This window comes from Pezoporus wallicus, unplaced genomic scaffold, assembly GCF_028554395.1.
Source record: "Pezoporus wallicus isolate ANWC-B61680 ecotype Strahan unplaced genomic scaffold, APGP_CSIRO_Pwel_v1 contig_6923, whole genome shotgun sequence".
NCBI lineage: Eukaryota > Metazoa > Chordata > Aves > Psittaciformes > Psittacidae > Pezoporus > Pezoporus wallicus.
Window position 1 is genome coordinate 2,500,050 of NW_026637289.1, and position 19,907 is coordinate 2,519,956.

Genomic DNA, 19,907 nt, shown 5'->3' on the forward strand with positions numbered 1-19,907 from the left:
TGTTATGCTGACAAGCAGTACTCCCTTCAGAGCTTGCCTGTTCCTCCCCTTCCTAGCTGCATGCAGGTGGGAGCATCCTTTCCTTTCCATTCCTCTCCACTCTACTCCTCTCCCATCCTCTGCTGTGGGGAAAGAGCAAAAGCCAGGAAAGCACACACAGGGAGTCTGGAGTGTTTATAAGCCATAAGAGAGAGGATAATCAGCTCTGAAAGGATCTCTGTTCCAAGGCGGGGTTAATTCACTGTTCATTTCAGCATTTGCAGCTAGGCAAGATTAAAAGCAAGCAGGAATGCCTATTATATTTCTATTGAATGAATCTGTTGGGACCTAATGTTCTTGATTAGCTTTGTGAAAATGAGTGCTCCACGATGAGTTTTTCTGTTTGCCTAAAGTAAGCAGAGAATGACTTGTAGTACATTTAAGAGAGATTCATGCATGGCTTTCGAATTAGATGAATTGGTAGATCTCTCCCTTACATTCGCCTTTCTTCTCTGCCGTACTGAAGTAAAATGTATCATTTGGCTAAATGGAAATAATCTGTGGAGAGTCAGAACACGTGGTTATGTTTGAAACAACACCACTTTTTTTTTTCTCATTATAACTACAGAAGAGGCGGGTGGCGATGGAGGAGCAAGCTGTGTTTCCTCTGCATTAAAACCTGTGTCTGCCTCCCCCGTAGAGGATGCATGGCCAAATGCTAATCTTGGTGACCCAGGTGCAACATCCAAGGAAGTCAAGCTGATTGATAGGCTGACGTAACCCAGTGCTGAAGCCAGACCCCAGATTCAGGCAGTTATCAGAGAAGCCCAGACTGGAGAGCAGCAGCTCAGCGGTGATGACCAGTCCCTACTCACAGCACTGGCCAGAGTGCAGAGCATCTTGACCATGCCTGCACTAGTGGGCCCACAGGCTTTCCTGTGGTGTCCCCTCTGCTGAGCCAGCCCCTGGTTAGGTAATGATGGTGCTGTTTAGAGCCACAAGTTTCACTTGGAAGGTTCAGTTTGTTCCCAGTAGAATTCTCCCCAGCCAAAAGTGATGTGACCCGTAAGACATGATCTTGCTTCCTCTTAAACCTTTCGCAAAGTTCTTGTTGGTTTCAGGGGCAGGAGGATAATGCCGTAAGGGGAGGAAAATAGACAAGCACAGAAAGCGATTCCCTGGTGCAGTAACAATTCTTGTGCCAAGTAAATGCAACTCTTTCTTCAAGGCCATGCTTAATTACTGTGCCGCTGGTCAAATCAGGCCTGATGAACGATTGCAAAACACCAAGATGGCCTTGATGTCAGTTGGGCTTCTTGGAGTTGGAGGAGTTCAGGACTAGAGTTGGGAGACAACACAGTATAAAATAATTCATGTATTATTTTGATTGAAGATCTCCTTTATTTTTAGTGCAAGCAACCAATGAACCGATTAACCCCTTTTCTGCTGTTGAAATCAAGCATTCTTTTAATGCCCAGTTAACTATTCCTCTACTAATATACATTTAAGTTTTTGTTTTATTGTATCACTTCTGTACCTGGCAAAAGCTCAAATCATCCAAGTTAGTCTTTCATGTGCATTTTGGACAAGTTTCAGTTCTTGTTTAAGGAAGTAATAAAAGCAATTTGTCATAGTTTTATTTTTCCTGTGCTGTTGGAAACAAAATTGGCAGGGATGTAATGTGTACTCAGTTTGTATGTGAAAAAAAATAGACAAATAATGAATATGTACCTCTGCTATCTTTAAAGATGTATTTTAGGAACTTTCAGTGAAAATACGATGTTGAGCCTAGGCTTTGGTGGTGGAGGAACTAGTGTTGTGTGTTGAAGATGATACGTATTTTACAGAGGGGTAATGGTTTTCCTTCTGTATTTTTACTTTTGGGGAAACAATGCTATATTAAAATATGCTTGAGAGTAAAGGGAATTGCACAGGACCTGGACAGTAAGACAGCATCTTTCTCCCGAAGGCTAGTCACTATTCCTATGTTTGTGCTAGGAAATGTCTTCTTGGAAGGAAAGAGGGGAGGGAAAATGAAAGAAAGGAGTGAGGACAGCTGCTTCCTCTGAAAAATATCTTCCCAATGGTTAAAAATTTACCCAGAGTCTAACAGTGCAAGTCAGAAGCTGGCTGAGTGAAAAGCTGAGATTTTTTAAATGAAAGAGAAACTGAAACTTGTTTATGCTTTTGAGAACTGGGAAATCCTTGGAGTTTTCTCAGTGCAATTGAGAGTAAGTGTATAGCCTGTGAGGTGAAATTGGAGGATTTGGCTCAAAAGTGCTTTCTTTGCTTTAGGGTTCAGCTGCCATTTTCCAGCAAGGTTTGTTCCAGCAAGTGCAGGCTCTTCTGTTTGGGAAATGCTTGTCTTGGGAGGGTGCTGCCAGGCGGGATCCAGGGGCTGGAGCGCTGCTGCTGGGTCTGTGTGCCAGGCTCGCCTGCTACACCAGCTGAATCTTAACATCCCAGATCACGGACAGATATGGCAAGCTTTAACTCCTCAGTATTTGGAGAGATTTGAAAGCATAGTAACACACTATTACAAGTTGTATGCTTGCTTTATTGTTTGCTCCTCCAAAGAGGAGATAATTTGGATAGTGAGGTACAGCTCAGCTGTTCGGTAGGTTTCATTTTGTTTTGTTGGGGTTTTTTTTTGAGAGAGAGCTTGATAGGAAATAGGAGGAAGAAAGACGTATGATTTAGGCAAAAGAAACCCCCGCAGTGCTTACAGTAGTTCTGCGCGTTAAGAAAAGCAGTGACAATTAAAGATTTTGGTTGGTACAGAAAGCCATTGTGCAGTTAGGGGATTAGATTAGGGCATTAATTTCCCACGCTAGATCCAGATACATTGTGTCATGCCATTTGTTGTAGAGGATAGAAAACAAAATGGTAAAGATGCTGTAGTCAATGAGGACGTCAAGTTTTCCTTTTGAACTTTTCAGTATTTTTGAGAATCACGATTTCTTAAGTTTAGATAAATACCAGGAATTACATAAAACAAATCTATATTTTAAAGAGCCAGGCCATCATGCTGTGTTGGCCAGCCATCGACTCTTCTCCCATAGGCACTGCCTCAGCATTTTAATTTCTTGTTCTATGAGTGGCTGGAAGCTTTTCTTTCAGGCACATCTCTTTGTTTACAGAAGGAAAAGGCAGAATTTAGTCCTCTGGAAGCTGATTGTCACAGGAGCAGTACAGTCCAGCTAATAGTGAATGTGGGGAGAGAGATGGGATTAACTACAGAGAAAGAATAGGCTTGAGTCAAAAGGCCAGTGAGAAGCCCACAGCTCCTGCTCTAGCTGGCTGAAATTCCTAAGCCATTGCCTAAAGAAAGGAAAAATCCATCTGGCATCTACCCAGGTTAGTGAGGGTAGGAAGAGCCATGCCTGGATGCCTTTTAACAAAAGTGGGAAAGAAAAACCAGCAGCTAGTCTTCCCCCCGCCCCAAGTTGCCCAGAATATTGCGTCAAGGTTTCAGATTGACATGCTGCAGTATGAGCAAAGAAGGGTTTGATGAATTAGGGAAATTAAACACCAGGTTGCTTTCCAGATCATTTGTTTATGGAGATGATCTGAGTACCACCTACCACTATGAGACTAAATGTAAAGCAAACAAAAACCAAACAAAATATAAACACCCTAGGAAAAAAAAAAAATTAATTTCCAGTCCTACATCCAGCTTTGATCCACATTTTTCCTGCAATAAAATCAGGGTCTTTTTCTCTTTGAAATCAAAAGGTCTGCTCCTAGTTTTGCTCTGGGAGGATAAATTCATGAGTTCAGTATGCAGTGAATTATAAGGTTGTCCTTATGCTTGGAAGCTGTTATGTGAAAGACACAAAATAAAACATGCTTGTTACTGGATTTAATGCAAACTCACCTATGGCAAATAAACTTTAATCACTTACAAGAAGAGGTGGAGAAAGCTCTGAAAACACATCTGCAACTGAAACATGAAATGCAAAATGTTCTCCTATGAGCAAAAGGCCTTTGGGGAGGTTTTGGCAAGGCTGAGAGGAGCCAGAGCTAGAGCTGGTGCTTCGATTGAAGCCATGTCACTTTGCTCTGCTTTTCCAGCACTAGAGGGAACATGTACATGTGTGATATCCAGGCAGGGCAACAAGGGTGCAGGCAGGTTAACCTCAGTGTTAGGGTACTGAAATGTGGGAAAGATTTCATACCTACAAGACTGGTTTTAAAGAACAATGAGAATATTTTGGATCGGGTGAGGCCAGTTGGTTTTGTAGGTGTAGTAAATTTAAATGTAAGTATGCATGTTGATATCCTTTGGTGGCCATGAAGGTTTGGGTTCTAGAAAGTGAAGTTTGAATTCTTTTTTTTTAACCTCACCTGTGTTCTGCTAGTGCTTCAGCATTGAAAGAAAATACCTGTCAGTCCATTTATAATCATAGTGTCTTCAACGAGGGCTGAATTAGGAGGAGATGGCTTTGCATATCCCCTCTCTTTCTGTTTCACCCTTTTTGTCTCCTATGCTGCCTCCTTATTCTTAGCAGAGAGGAGAGAGAAAGCAAAGGCTCTTGCCCTTGCAGCTCTCCCTGGCTCGCTCTTCACCCTTTTAAGAATAAACCAGCAGATGCCTCCTTCATCCTGGCCTAGGCTTTGGGTCAGGCAGAGCTTTTGGCTTGAGCAGGACTGACACCCAGCAGCTCTGAGGGAAGCAGGACCACATCTAGCCTTTAAGGTACTAACCTTGTGGTCAGGAGGAGATTATGCCACCCTGAAGAGGCAGAAGGGGAGGGGAGAATGAGACCTGTCACACCCTGTGGAGTTCCAGGTCATAAAGCCACTGGTACCAAGCCTGCCAAGAGTTAAAACCTCCATGGTGGTGCTACCACTGTTTCAGCATCACTTGAGGTTTGTTGCGTTTCACTGCTGGCACTATTTTTTTGGTGGTTTCCTGATGGATTTCATCAGTTTCTTGCTCAGTTTACTGCAGCAGTCTGAGAGCAACTGGTACTGCTCCATCAGCTGCACTGTGGTGTATGCAGTGATTTGAGCAAATGGCCGTGCAAAACCCGTAACAGCCAACAGAGAGCCCGCCTTTGGTTTCAGGGACTTTGGATCAGGCACAGAGAGCTGTCAGAATGGCAGTTACTGCTCTGGAACAAAAATACTGAGAAAAGCAATTGTAGCCGTGAATTGATATTGATGTTCTTAAAACCTCAGTAATCTTGGCCCACATGAAATTAGGCCTTTCTTGTGACTGAAATAACAGTGAGGCTTAGGTCATATCATAGACTGATTGCCTGTAAAGTTTCATTTTAAAAACTAAATTGTTCATGAGTTGCAGCAGAATATTTTAAAGAGGACCTCCCAAAACCCCACCAGACCCCCTTGTATTCTGTTTCTTTTCAAGCAAGGGCAACGAACCAGGCAAAATCATTGTGAAGTTTTTTTGGTCCTTAATTGCTGCCAGGCTGAATGAAGGGCTATGTGGTGTTTACTTTAGGCACGTTCCTATTGAAGTCCATGGGCGCTGGTGAATGCACTGAAGAAAGGCAGCACCCAGCCCTGGGCAGATTTGCAGCCCCAGGAGGGGAGAGGAGAGCCCCAAAACCCAGCTCTGCCTGACCTCCATGCCCGCTGCCTGCCTGTGCAGGTAGCACTCACAGGGCACTGGCCGCCTGCGCTGTGATAAGCATCTCATGAGGATAATGCAGGACCAAATAGAGAGCTGCAGCCTGCCAGCCGCCCCGCTATACGCTGTCCCAGGAAATGATAGGCTCTGTGCCTGCCTACACAGATCTGTTTACTGGTTTAGCACAAATGCGTCCACTGTCTTGCCCTGCACATGAGCTGTGTCCTTCTTGCTCTGCTTTATATGTTTTTCTACTCTGGAATGGAAGTAAAGGCTGTTGCTCACATTGCAAATAAGAAATAAGGAAGAAATATATATAAAAAAGGAATATAATATATAGGGAATATATATAATATACAATATATAGATTATACATATATAATATATATATATTCCATATAATATGTATGTTCAAGATATATATATGGGAAGAACTTCTTTACTGTGAGGGTCATGAGGAACTGGCACAGGTTGCCCGGAGAAGCTGTGTCTGCCCTATCCTTGGATGTGTTCAAGGCCAGGTTGGACGAGGCTTTGAGCAACCTGATCTAATGGAAGGTGTCTCTGCCCATGGCAGGGGGTTGGAACTGGATGATCTTTAAGGTCCCTTCCAACCCAAGCCATTCAATGATACTATGATTGTGACAGCATGGGCTGGACCTGGGAGGTTTGGGTCCCATTTCTGGACCTTCTCATCAGACATTCCAGGGATCTTAAAGAGATTTTTTTTGGTCTTTTAGGCCCTCTGTTCGCCTTCCCCAGTCCTGCACCACTATCCTGCTAAAGAAATTGCTTTTTTTCCTTGACTCGCATCATGTTTAGGACTCCACCACCTCTGATCCAATGCCCAGTGAAATCAATAGGACCCCTCTTGTTACCTTTAAGTGGGCTTAAAATGACACCCTGTATTTGGTAGACAAGACAAACAACTGCTTTGAGATATCTTCCCCTCTCTGACCAAAAATTGCTATGGGCCAGCTGAGAGCTAATTTGAAGTGTAGAAAATATGATCTTTATTAATAGTATTTAAGCTGAAGGCAGTAATCAGAGACCAGCTGTAGGAACTTACAGAAAGTACAACCCTGTCATAACAAGCCTGAGATAGCAGTCCTGCTGGAAATAAGACCCAAACCTTACTCCTTTTATACTTGGGGGTAGTGAGTGACCATGATTTACAGCCTTAAGGAGGGTGAGGGATTCCCCATGCTTCCTGCAGAGGTGGGCAGGGAAGTGCCATTGACCCTTGAGAGAGCAAGGAGGATAATTCTCTGACAGTTCCCAGTGGCACATAAAGTACAAGGTATAAAATCCCTAGGAGCATGGAGAGCAGGGAGAAGGAAGGGAAGGAGAAGAGGATAAAAGAAACGAAGCTCCCCCATGGCCAGGGATGCAGTTTCCTGCACAAGCATGCTGGTACCCACAGTAGCCCTACATAATGCTTACCTGTTCAGTTCAGTGAATGGAATTAAGGAAGATGATTCAGGGAGCTAAAGAGATGGAATAAAAGGTGTGGCAGTGAGAGGGGTGGGTGGCCTGGGAAGATGGACAATGGGAACAGAGCAGATTTGGGAAATACCATGTCTATTGACACTGGGTGTTTGGCCTCCCAGAGCCAAGAGCAAGTCATATTCCTTCACACAGCACTTGCTTGGGTGCGTTAGAAAGAGGAAGCAACTTTGTCCCAATGTCTAGTTTAGCATTTTCCTTCATACCGATACAGGAACATAATTTCAGGATGTGACACTTAACATTTTGTGAGCACAAACCTGCCTTTCCTCAGAAGGAGGCATGTTTTCTAATTTTTAACATCACTGTTATTATTTCAGAAGAGAAGCAAAATGCATGTGTTTAAGAGGCAAATAATTAAAATCCCATTACAGCTCCAATTCTGTCATCTTCCTTCCCAGAACAAGCATTAAAAATTTTATTAATAAATGTGCAATTACTGGTGACCTCTGAATAATTTCTCCAACCTTAATTTCTCCTCACTGCAATACCATGTTGTATTACTCACTTCTTGCTCTTTGCTTTCCTTATTTCATGTTTTTACTGAAGTTATAATTTTCATATTAAAACACGTTCTCGTTGAAAAGCTGCTTTTTCAAAAATGATTTTTTAAAAAATATGAATCTTTTTACGGACTGGGAATTTAAACAAGTAAAAAGTTACGAAACTGTCAGCTGAAAATGCATTTTTTAGCAGGCCACTTCTTAATAATTATTTCAATAAATATTAAAGAAGACTGAAAAAAAGTGTCAGATATTGCCCCACCCAAACCTCTATAAAACTGGGGTAAAAAAAGCAGATTTGTATCCCTTGGAAAGAAAACCAGTTGTGAATCGTGGCTTTGCCTTATGAAACTGGCATTCATAACCAATTTAAATAAAATTCAGACAGTTTTTATAGAACGTTAAAAAATAAAGATATGCCTTGTTCCAAAGCAAGTGAAGTGTGGCGAAATAAAATTCATCCGATTTCCTTCCACGTAAGTTGGAAATAAAATTTCCAAAGTCATCACCCAAAGCTATAAATGTTTTGTTCTTGGGGTCTGTGCAGGAGATGCAGATGATTCATCAGCTACTTCTCGCGCACGGCATCTCGCCATGGCCCTACCTGCAGCACAGGCTCACGCCATAAAAATGGAGTTAGTCCCCTGGTGCTCAGGTCCTTTTGCACCTCTGACCCTGGCTCTCACTCATGCAGGTTGTTAATGAGAACGGGTTTTGTCAGGTCTGAAAAGATGCCTCCGTAAAACAGTGTGGCTTTCTGTAACAGTGCAGTTGGCTTATGCTTTATCTTGCTGCATGTGTTGTCTTCCCCATTAAAAAGCAAAAGAGTTTGAAAGCTTTGACTCCTTTAAGAGCCAACATAAAGCAGTGAGAGAGTGGGATTTTGAAAATCAGAGCCTATACTCTTTTTCTTTCTCAGAGTTAAGATCCTACCCATAGGAAGGAGGGTTGAGAAGAGCCTGGCCACCATTCAGCTGAACTGCAGGGAGGCTTGGGAGCAAAAAGGGATATTGAGTGTGTGGCTCCCTTTCTTTGGGAATGCCTAGAACTGTTCAGGGCTTCCAGGAATGACATCCCCAAAAGGCAGATTAATTAAAAGGCACATAGTTATTTGAAGGCAAATTGAAAAAGATGTGTCTGCAAGGAGCATGTATCTCACTGCTCCCTGCTTTCTGTAGCAGACGCCTTTTTTGAATCTCAGCAGTAATGTGTATGATACTGCTTTTGGGATAAGAAAAAAACCAAAAATATAAATCCTGCATTTTATTATGGAAGTTAATACCAATAATTACTTAAAATCTAATGAATTTCAGTTCTTACTTAATTGCTTTTGATTAGTTCACTTAACTTATTAAAAAGAAGCAAGGACATACTCATTTCATGAGCAGCAGCGGCCTTGGCCTAGCATCTGCCTACATTCTCTTTTCAATTAATCAATTATAGTCCAATGGTGTGTAATTACACATTAAGAAAGTTATTGGATATCACAGCATGGCTGTCCCAGGGGGCTCATGAATACACTAATATAACACACCTGTAATGACCTGTTCTCAGATCTGCAAATTGCTCCCATTTCTCTCTCTCTCTCATTGCTAAATGAAGATGAGAGCAATTACCATTAACTTTTTGAGTCACATCTAGTCAATGAGAGAGAAAAAAGATCCCTACCAGCATTCATAATAAATTTGCCTGTTGGTACTGAGTATTTTAACTGCACAAGGTGTCGAGCTGGAAGGCAGTAAACATGCATTGGAATTGCACAGGGTTGTAGGGATCCTGGGGCCAATTTGGCCTGAGAGCACTCTTCACCTGTAGAAGAGAGAAATGGGCGAGCAGGAAAACCTCATCAGATCACATCCAAGCATAATTTGCCTGGTTTTGTTCAAATCAAACCAAACTCTGGAACTGATCCCTATGCAGTGGTACCTGGTCTTTGCATAGCAACTAAGCCGTGTTGCTGTTGTGTTGAGGGTTTTTTCAAACACTAGAAAGAACAAAATTTACTATGTAATGGCAGAAAGGCTTTGGTTGTGTGAGAGGATACAGTCAGCAATGCTGTCTTACTAATGCATAACAAATGAAACCAAGGAGAGACTCTTAATCTGCATAATGAAGTCTGACAGACTCTAAATTGGTGATTTAGTCACTAAAGGGTCCAAAAATGCTCCATGGAAGTGAGCTGTTGATGGCTCCCTAACTCAAATGGGGAATGATATCCATCAACATTTTTCACAAATGTTGTCTTGCACAGCATGATTTTGCTGTGCTGTTGTCTCTCTCTGGAAGAGGTGTCTGTTTTCCTACACAAAGGTTTCTTGTTCATTGTTTCATTTGCTGACTGGGGTCTTTCAGGTGGGTGTATATACAGATCAACGTTCAGTAGTGAGTTGAGCATAGCTGTTCTTTATAAGCAAGGTTCATTTTGCTCATAGTAATCTGAATTCTTTCCATGCTGTATGCCTTGCACCAAACTAGCATTAACAACTTAAGCAAAACCTTAATCATGCCAGAGGTTACTTCTCTTCTTAAGGACTGTGCATGTCTCCTTTTGCTTGATATTCCTCAGGATAACACTCCTGTGGGATCTGGGTGCTCAAATGTTGCTCTCAGTTGTGCTCACAGTGAGGCAATGGATATCTGAGCTTCAGCTGGGTCCCCATTTCACTCTGGTTTTCACCTGTACCACATTTCTTTACAGTTCCATAGCACCCTTTGGTTTAGGACACAGTTCAGTTCACATGCCTAGCTGTAGCATCTCAGTATTTGACACCTGGTCTGGACTCTCTAGGTCCCATGGCTAACAGAGGAAGACAAGCACTTCTGGAGTGTGATTTACTCAAAATAATTTGGTGTTGATTTGGGATTGGTTAAACTACCTTTAGATGTGTCTGTATCTGTTCATTAACTAGATAAATACCTTCCATATGACATGTGTTTTTGATAGCTACAGTCATCAGTTGAACTGCATCTTTGTGCATGCTTGGAGTTAGTTATTTGCTAACTTTGCATTTAGATGTCTGGTCCCCAGCTTTGAAATGGGGATGATGTTATTTAATTGCCTTTGCATGGTATTTGGGATTGATATTAAAATGTTAGAAGTGTAAAGCAGTACCTATTATTTAATGTTGTGTTGTCCTCCAAGTAAAGAACAACAGCACTCTTGGTATTTGCAGAGGAGTTAATTTATGAATTATTTTCTGACACAGTCAGAGAAAATAGGTTTAGAGGTTTACTTTTAGGTGTTTAAAACCAACTTGACTGCCCAGCCAATGCACAGTAACTGAAACAAGCAGAGCAGTGAGTTTGGACCCCACAAAGTGATCAAATTGTACATGTGTACAATGTTCTCAAATTCTGCTCAATATGCAGCTTTGTTTATGCTCAGGACCAATTCTGTGTGCTTTTGTGGTGTTGGGTTTTGGTTGGTTTTTTTTGGGGGGTGGGGCAGGGTTGTGAGGGGATTTGGTAGGGTTTAGTTTGGTTTAGTGTGGTTTTCTTTTTTATCAGTGCCTGAATGGTCAATTAAAAATGTTTTAAACAGAGAAGGGGACACAATTATAGTCTAGAGCTTTAATATACAGTACAATATTTGGTTTTAGAGGCTAGTTAAATATTGGTCCTAAAATACCTGTCATTTGGCTCTTAAGTTGTGCAGTCTCTGTATGTGTGATGGGGAGCAGGGTGATCCTTCATTCAGCTGCAAAAATTCAGTTCTAGCTGCAAAAATTCATTTCTGGCTGTATTCTCTGCAAGGGACTGTAACGCTTTGCATGTCACTTTCCTAATTGAACAATAAACTCTGTATTGCACTAATACTTTTTATTATGAGGAGTAAACATGCTGCTTCTAGACAGACAGAGGAATAATTGACCACCTGTGGCCAGTCCTGAATAAACATTACTGCACATGCCACTGAAATGAATGTCCCCTTAGTCAAGAATGGAGGCAGTCATTTTCTGAGAGATGCTTTTTGCGGTTAGGAAGCTAACACACCCAATACATTTCCACTTTCTAACAACGTGGATTCCCAACTGCCAAGGGAAGAAGTGCTTGGTGCTAACTCAGTTACTGACCCTCTTTCCATCTTTGGGATTCAAACAGCAGCTTCATTTGTTAAACACATTAAGCGAAGGGCCAGATTCTGGCTCGAGCCAGGGATGCTTACATCACTCTGGCAACAGAAAGGAGTGTCAGAAGGTGGTGTGCATGTAATTGTAATGTACTCTCGTGGCCCCTTTCTGCTGCCAGAATGGTGCAGAGGAGCTCAAAGGGGAGGAGAATCTGTCCCAAACATAGGTTTATATAATGCTGGAAGATAGGGCTAGAACATTGTGCTGGTGTATCATGTTACAGCTGGCCCAGCACCAAGTCATAAGGGCTGAAGGATGCTGGAAACAAATATTAAAGAGCTATGAGATTGACTTTGTAGAGAGAAATGGTAAATGCTTCTCTTATCGGTTATTTTTTGCTTTGTATTAATAAATCTCTGGGACTGTATCTCATGTAAATCACCAGGTCTTTCAGGTTCCAGTCTCTTCATTAAATGGGAAGCACAGAGTACTATGAGAAAAGCATGAAGGTGAGATTCCGGGTGTGCATGCACCCAGGGAGGAAAAGCATCCTCAGCAGGACCACACATACCCTTACAGGCACAGAGGTTGCGTGAGGCCTGTAAAATGTCTTCAGTCTTATCTTACCCGTATCCTATTTCTTTCTTTCCGAGAGATTGCAGGGAGCAAGTGCTTTTCTCCCCAGCGGGTGTGCTCAGTGTATTGCCACAGGGTTCTGTGCTGTCTTCCTTCTTATTCACCACACCACATTTATTTAATGAGAGATTGTAGCTGATGTCCTTGCACAGTCCAGCAGTCCAGCTTTAGGTCCCTTTTTCCTCCAGCACAAACTAGGGCTGGAAGTCTCCCCAGTAGCAAGCCCTGGCTGAGGCCTGGCTGAGTGCAAGCTGTTCAAAGTTCAAACAAGATTAGCTTGAGATCACTGCAGTTGGTGAAAGGAAATAATCAGAGTGCCTGGCTGCTGACATTCTCCCTGCATAAATGGAGATATTTGTGCACACTGGCTATCAAAATCCTTCTGTGGCGACCTCACTGAGATCTCAGCTGCCCTGAGTCACCACACAGCTGCAGTGACAGAAGTGGTGGCTTTTCTCTCCAATGCTGCCCTGGTGAGATGTGTCCCTTAGGTGTCCCCAAGCTGCCATCCCTCTGTAGCTCTCGCTGAGCTCAGCCAGGAGGTGGGGGCTGAGCAGAGCAGCCAGCTTGTGTGAGCTGCAATACCTTGCTCACATACTTGGAAAGCAGGCTGTGCTTGCCTCCATCAAATTTACTATAATCCCACCACTGTTTGCCTCCAGCCCAGATGAGTCAGTGTGAGTGCTGGGAGGAGCCATCATGCAGAGTCTGGCCCAGTTTGACTCCCCGTGCTGTTAGAAAAACCTGCTGAAAGCAAATCTGATTAACACAGCGGAGAAAATAGCTCTACTTTAAAACACTGAGGACTGCCATTAATGCAGGTACGTTGTGCGCAGAAGGCAAAATGACTTTTTGAATGTTTGCAGACATGCACTGCAGTGCATGGTGTCTGCTGGCTGGCTGTGGGTTCCTTGATGCTGAGCTAGGAATATCCTGCATGGCCTGGGGAATCCACCTTTTGTTTTCAGAGCCCCTTTCTGAGTGGCAGTGGCAACACATTGATACTGCAGTGCTCCGCAACAGCGTGTGTTGTGGAGGTTCCACATCCTGGTTTTGCAAAGCTCTGGTCCTGCACCAAAATCAGTCTGTATGAATGCAGGTACTCGTGCCACAGGTAGGAGCTGTTGTGGGCATGGGGACCTCCTAGTGCTGTCAGGGTTAGAAAACTGCAAAGAGGGCAAATCCAAAATAACCTGGACCTTATCGGTCCTCCAGGAACTCTGTGTAGCTCTGTCTTAGAAGAGGGATTTGGAGAGTGCCTGGATTACAGCACTCAGTGGGAATCAGGGGTGTTTAGATTTCATGTTGTGTATTTTCTCACGGCTGCTTGTTTCCTGGGTGGGATTTGCTCCTTCTCATAGCTGTAAACACAGCGCCTGGGGGAGCTCTGAGAGGAGGCTCACTCAACGCAGGTCATCTTGAATTTGAGATAGGTGCTTCATCTGAATATATAGAGAGAGAGTGAAAACCTGGAAATGGAAAAGATATTTTAGTTCCTTCAGTCAGTGCTTCAATCCTAAAACATACCTGTAACATGCTGTAGGCTGGGATGGGGAAGAGAAAATCATTCACTCTTCAGTAAATGGAGAAGCAGTGAGTATCACGATCTGCCCTGGGAGAAAGTGCTCTGCAGTCTTGACAGTGTGTGCTCCTTTTTAGACAACCTCAGTCTTCAGTGAAGGCACTGGGGGCATTTTGAAGCTGTGCCCAGTTCCCTGCCTGGAAGCATGATAGAGAAAGAGAGCAAGTGAGAGCTGAAGAGAGAGAAAAGGGCAAAGACTTTTGGTGAGGACAGGGAAGTGATTTCAGGTGTTTGTGACACCACATGAACCTTGTGTTGTTTGTATCTTCCTGACACGATATACCCTAGAGGGTGTCGGAAATGGTAATGGGTAGAGATGTGGTGAAGGAGCAAAAACTACCTGCAGATGTGTCATCTGAAAATATCCAGAGACAATGCAACTATTTTTAGCAAAAGTGCAAACAGTGATGGATGCCATGGGGCTGCTGTCACTAAAATTTGGCTATAAGCAACATATTCATATTTAAACAAATCAGCTTTGCACATTGAAATGAGCAAACACTGTCTCTGCTTGTTTGTTTGTTGTGCAGAAGCCATCAGCTTTCGCTCCTTATCCCTTCACCGTGGTGGTGACGGATCAGCTGTCTATCTAGTTTATCTGCAAGGCCACTAAACATTTATATCTTACACAGCCTGATAGGCTGTTCTCGTGCAACAGTGGAAAATAGCAATTCTGGGCTGTATTTGCAAAAGTACTATCTCCTGCACAACATTGCCATTCCGGTAAGCTCACTTGGCACAGAGTGTACAGCTAAGTACCTCTACTGTGAAATCTAACACTGGGATGCACATGAATAAAATCACACGAAATCAGGAGAAGAGCGAGCATCAGAGAAGCTTTTGAATGCAGGGGGCAAACCAGCAAGGATGGAGTTCCTGCAGCTTCTCTCCCGCTTACAGGGGGCCTGTGTCACCCCTGGTAAAAGGCCTCCAGCTTACGCCAGCATTATACTTGGCCAATTATCTTATTTAGCTATCTTATATGTATTTAGGTCTTGAAAAGGTCAACAGCAGAGCGTGGCTGGGAAGGGTTTTTTGAAGCTGCAGGACTGGAAGCTTTGCTTCTAGCATCATTAGAAAATAATTGCTTGTGAATGTCCAGGGATTTGAATCTACATGTAGGAGCTCTCAAAAAGGAGGGCAGGAAGGTTTAAGACATTATTGAAACAGCTGCTGCTAACATTACACTTGCTGCAGGCACCAAGTAGGGAGCAAGTGGAGTGTGCGGGGGGTGGGGGGTTATGGCTGCTGCCCCTCACCTGCCTTGGTACCCTTGCTCTGGGAGCCTGTCTCCTTGGACTGCTCCCCAGCACAAACACAGTCCTCCATCCAGATTCATGCAAGCTGGTGTATGTTTGTTGAAAGCTGCATTGAGGCAGGGTTCGTCCCTGCGGCACTTCAGCTGAGCTGTTTTCACCTCAGTATATCTGCTCTTTTCCCATTTTAAAGTATTTTTGTGGTTTGTCTTTGGTTTTCCGCTCCTCGCAATTTTTTCCTTAGGTCTCTCTTCCCCTTCAGAATACCTCCCTTCCTCCATTACTCTTTTGTTTCTTTCAGTTTAACTATCTTCTTCCCCAGGTCCGTGATAAATCACATCACTTATTTGTTAGGCACCCACTTGTTTTTATGCAACTTGCTTTCAAAGCTCCAGTAGTCTTTAGCCCCTCAGTGCTGTTAGCTGTAGAAAGTCCCCTTCCCTAAATGTAGTAAGGCCCAGATGTTATTAAATGGGGTTTTTACCATCTGAAAGCCTGTCAGTTACCTGCCGCTGCTCACAGCTTGATTTCTTAGTATGACCAAACGGGGTGTCTTGTGACTCTGAATGCAAGCCCTGAGTTTCTTGCAAGGAAGATTTCCTCAATGCCTGGTGTTAGACCAGTCTTTAATGAGGCACTTGTTCTTGCCTCAGCTCTGTTACAGATATTCCCCGCAACCCTGGCCAAGTCACTTTATCTCTCTTTGTCTCTGCTCCCCATTCATAAAATGGGCATAATTGCACTTTTGAAGCTCATTTGGAATTGCGAGGATGAATTCCTCCTGCTTGCTTTGCCTTTGCCTCATCCCTTTTGCTGCATGATTGTCAGCTGGAATAAAATGCCACCAAATCAGAGTTAGCCATGGTCAGCACAAAGCTTACGCTCCAAGCAGCTGGCCCAGCCACTCACCGTATCCTAATAATATTACCAGAAAAAGGTCGGGTTTATTACTGCTTGCATAGCAGTCTTGTGTGGTTTGAGGAGCTTCCTATGCTATCTGGGGATAGCAAACAGAGAAGTTTTTGAGGCCAGGTGCTCAGGAGTGCATGCACAGTGGTTATTGCAGGACAAAAAGATAAAATGGCTTCCTTTGAGGTCTTGCTCCGTGGGGCTGCTAGCAGAAAATATGGGGCCTTGGAAGTACGAGAGGAGAGGGAAGGAGGCAAGGCAATTGCTCCATCTGTAAAACCCATCTCCAGTTTTCATCCCTATTGCCCATCCTCTTTCCCATGCCCTCCCACATGTTAGTTCTATGACAGTAATGAAATAAAGGAATGCAAGGTAAAGGCGTCCTTAAGGCTGTCACTGCTGCCAAGTAATGCTAATAGCACTATTGTGATGTTGCAAATAAAGGTGACCACACACAAATTCAATATGGATGTAATTATTAGAGCTGGAATGACAATTAAGCACACACCAAAAGCAAGCTCTTAGTGTAATTTTGATTTGTCATCTGATTTATTATCTTTAAGGAGCCCTTTTTACATAAAGCTGACTCTTAGATCTACACATCACACGAAAGCAGCAACTGACATGAACTGACTGGGTTTTTTTCAAATACAACTGGGATTGTAGTTTTGACGCATTCCCTCCATCTTAGGTTAGGAACACAAGGGAGGAATGACTTTTGCTAGGTAGATACATCTCTCCAAAAGAAAGCACTGCATACAGTACCCTTTACATACATACCAGATGTCAAAAGGCACGCAGTGAAAATCCAAATTATTCAGGAAAGAAAACCCAGTCTGCAACCAGTTTAAATGTGTTGGCCAAGTCCGCTAAGAAGATCTGCAGTAGCTTGGGGCACATGGTCTGCCTACCAGGTAATCAATGTTTTTTTCAATTTCATTTATCTCCTAGCATTGCATTTTCCAATTCCAGTCAGTCAGCCTCACACTTCAGGGTGAGGCGCACAGTGCCGGTGGAGCATCCTGCCTTGTGCTGCCCGGGCACATTTGTAATGTTCTCCCACTCTCCCAACCTGTAAAGAGTCCCTCTGAATACTGTGCAGTGCTCACCATGCAAGCAGCTCATTATCCCAGGCATTTCAAGGCTAATTTATAGGACATTTGGTTAATTTGCATAAGCCATCCAGTACACAGAACATGTCTCCACAATAAAATAATACGCCAGAATCAGGATTTATGTGAAAAATGAATACGGGGGTGAAGGGGGAACAACATGACATTTTTAAGAAGCTGTCATTAGCACCGATCTCTACACGAATACCTGAATACCTCTGATAAAAAGTCATGGAATCCTGCCTCTTCAGCTACTGTATGTGAAGCTCCCATATAATTTTCTGCTTTGAATCTTGCTTGTCTTTTTATTAAGTAAGATGGAGTTTGATCCTTAAAACAGCCTTGAAATACGAATACTTGGCGCTGTTGGCTTTGTCTAAAAAGGAAACAAAATCCCCAAAAACTGAATCCAAATCGAGGGCTGCACATTCAGCTATCACTGCAAGGAGCCTTGCGCATCCGCTGCTCTGATTATTACCTTGACACCAGAAACAGGAGGGCCTGTAATCCTTGAAACAGCTGACATCTGAAGCACTGATTCTTCCTGTGCTTTGAGTTAGTTGGTCCTTGATCTCTGTGATGGCATGCAAGCCTGGCTTTCACTGAAACCTGACCTCATGGTCCCGTCTTCTGCAGCCCTGTTTGTCTTCTGCCACTCAGAAATGTGTGGCTTCTGTCCTCAGGACTCTGAATTAGAGCTTCACGGGTCAAAGGAGCAAACAGGAGAGTTGTCATTATTGGATCCAATGCCTACCCTTGATTTAGGTGTCCTTTCTGAGTTTTTTGTGGTTTTTTTTTTGCTTTGTTTTGTGGTTTGGCCTGTTGGGGTTTTTTGTTTTTTAAATAACAATTACAAAATCAGAACATTGAAAGACTTTTTTTTTAAGCTAATTTTTCCCCTGCAACATGACACTGGCTTTCTGTGATCTCTAATGCACGACTGCTTCACCTACAGATACAGACGGTTTTGCTCCCTTCCTTGCAAAGCCAGCCTGGGATCTGAAAGTCAAGGTGGTTTGTTTCTTCTCTCCCTAATGTGTCTTCTGCCATTATGAGGCCTCTGAAGAGCACATTAAGTCCATATTTACCTCTGAGCAATCTGATTATCTTCCAGAATAACTGTGCAGGTGTAACTGAGATCCAGTTTGAAGGCAGCTTTGCTCCATTTACTGTAATTGAAGGAACTGTTTGGCCAGCAGCATTTCTATTAGTTGTAATGCTGTGTGAAAAATAAATAACTTAGTTGGACTTTTGGACTGAATTTGTAGGAATGCCAGCTAGAATTGCATAAGTGAATGCATATATATCTGCTTACTTGTAAATAGAAACTAACTTGAGCTGGAAATCACTTGTACAATAAACGTGTAATCCTGATGCCATTGTTACAGATTCATTTCCCAGGGCAGAGCTATGGATTTAAGAGCCCTTTTCAGTGTCTTATTGTTTGGAAGGTTTGAACAGTGTTAGTTGTTTGCCTTGATGCATCATGTGTAGTTCCAGTTAGGTGAAACCTACTGGGTATTTAACAGCTTGCTCAGCTTGAACCGGAAACAAGTAGAGGGAAATAACATGTTGTAGGAAGAAAAGTACTCTAAATAGTGGGTTGTTTTTTTTTTTTCCTTTCTAGATTCTGTAGCTCTCATGTATCTGTTATTCTAGGCTTTGAGATTAGTATTTTCAATTGCAGGTATCTGGGAGGGTTTTTTAATCAGACAGAACTGCAGGTTACATGGAACTGACATCATTAGGTTGAAAGGAATGAGTATGTTCAATAGGAACAATACATGCAGTTTTTTGGTTCGCTGTCTTTCAACTTGAATCACTTCTTACTATTCTAAGATGTTAGAAGCACATTTTTTTCCTCTGGGGATTTACAGTTTCTCTTAGTGTTTTGATTACTTGTGAATAATTTGATAGAAAACCCCTTACACATGTGCCTGTGATGTACAGCATCTAGCTTGGATTTGTTTTTTGACTGATCCCTAATAGCTGAAGTTACTGTATACAACAAAAAACATTTGCAATGCTGTCAGAGAGGAAAAATCTCTCTTCTGCAACTTGACTCAAATTTGTTACATGTATAGCTCCATGAAGTTCAATAGATGTAAATACAGATTAATTATTTAAAAAGTAATAGGAAGGAATGCGCTTTCAAACATGTAGTGTTTAATTATTTAAACCCTGTAATGGAATTTCAACCCTCGTGCATACCTCAGATCTCTCGTTGTGCTTGGACAAGTGCCTGGGGTTAACTGGCATGTCCTCACCTCCAGTGTCATCTCCCCTTCGATATCACAGGGTAATAAATGTGCCTGGTGGATGTGAAGAACAGTCAATATTCTCAGTCATATCTACTAGTAAATATGCTATACTTTGTCTTCCTTTCCCCCATTACTATATTGCATCCTGCAATAAGTCATTCCATGTAACATGTCATGTAGCAAGATGTGTACGAGTACACAAGTGTGCACACATCTGTACCTAGCCACACAGAACCAAATCCTCAAGTCAGGGCTTGGCCAAAGCCCTTTGGGATTCCAGATCCCACAGTGGAAAGAGCCCCATAGTAATGTTGCACTTTGGTTGGTTGATGGTGGTGGTTCAAGGCACCCGCTGTATGTGATTGATTGTACTGAATGTTGTACACACATGTAGGTCAACCTGATTCCCATTTCAAACACCTCATGCTCTAAGTGGGCTAGTCAGATGAAGCAAAGTCTTCTACCCATTTTAAAAGGTGGATCAAAGATACAGACTG

The 19,907-nt window shown here is 42.8% G+C and overlaps 1 protein-coding gene across 6 annotated transcripts in view; it reads left to right on the forward strand.

The window, feature by feature from the left end:
- SOBP (sine oculis binding protein homolog) overlaps positions 1 to 19,907 on the forward strand; it is a 117,633-nt gene that overhangs the window by 65,702 nt on the left and 32,024 nt on the right. The window lies entirely within an intron of this gene.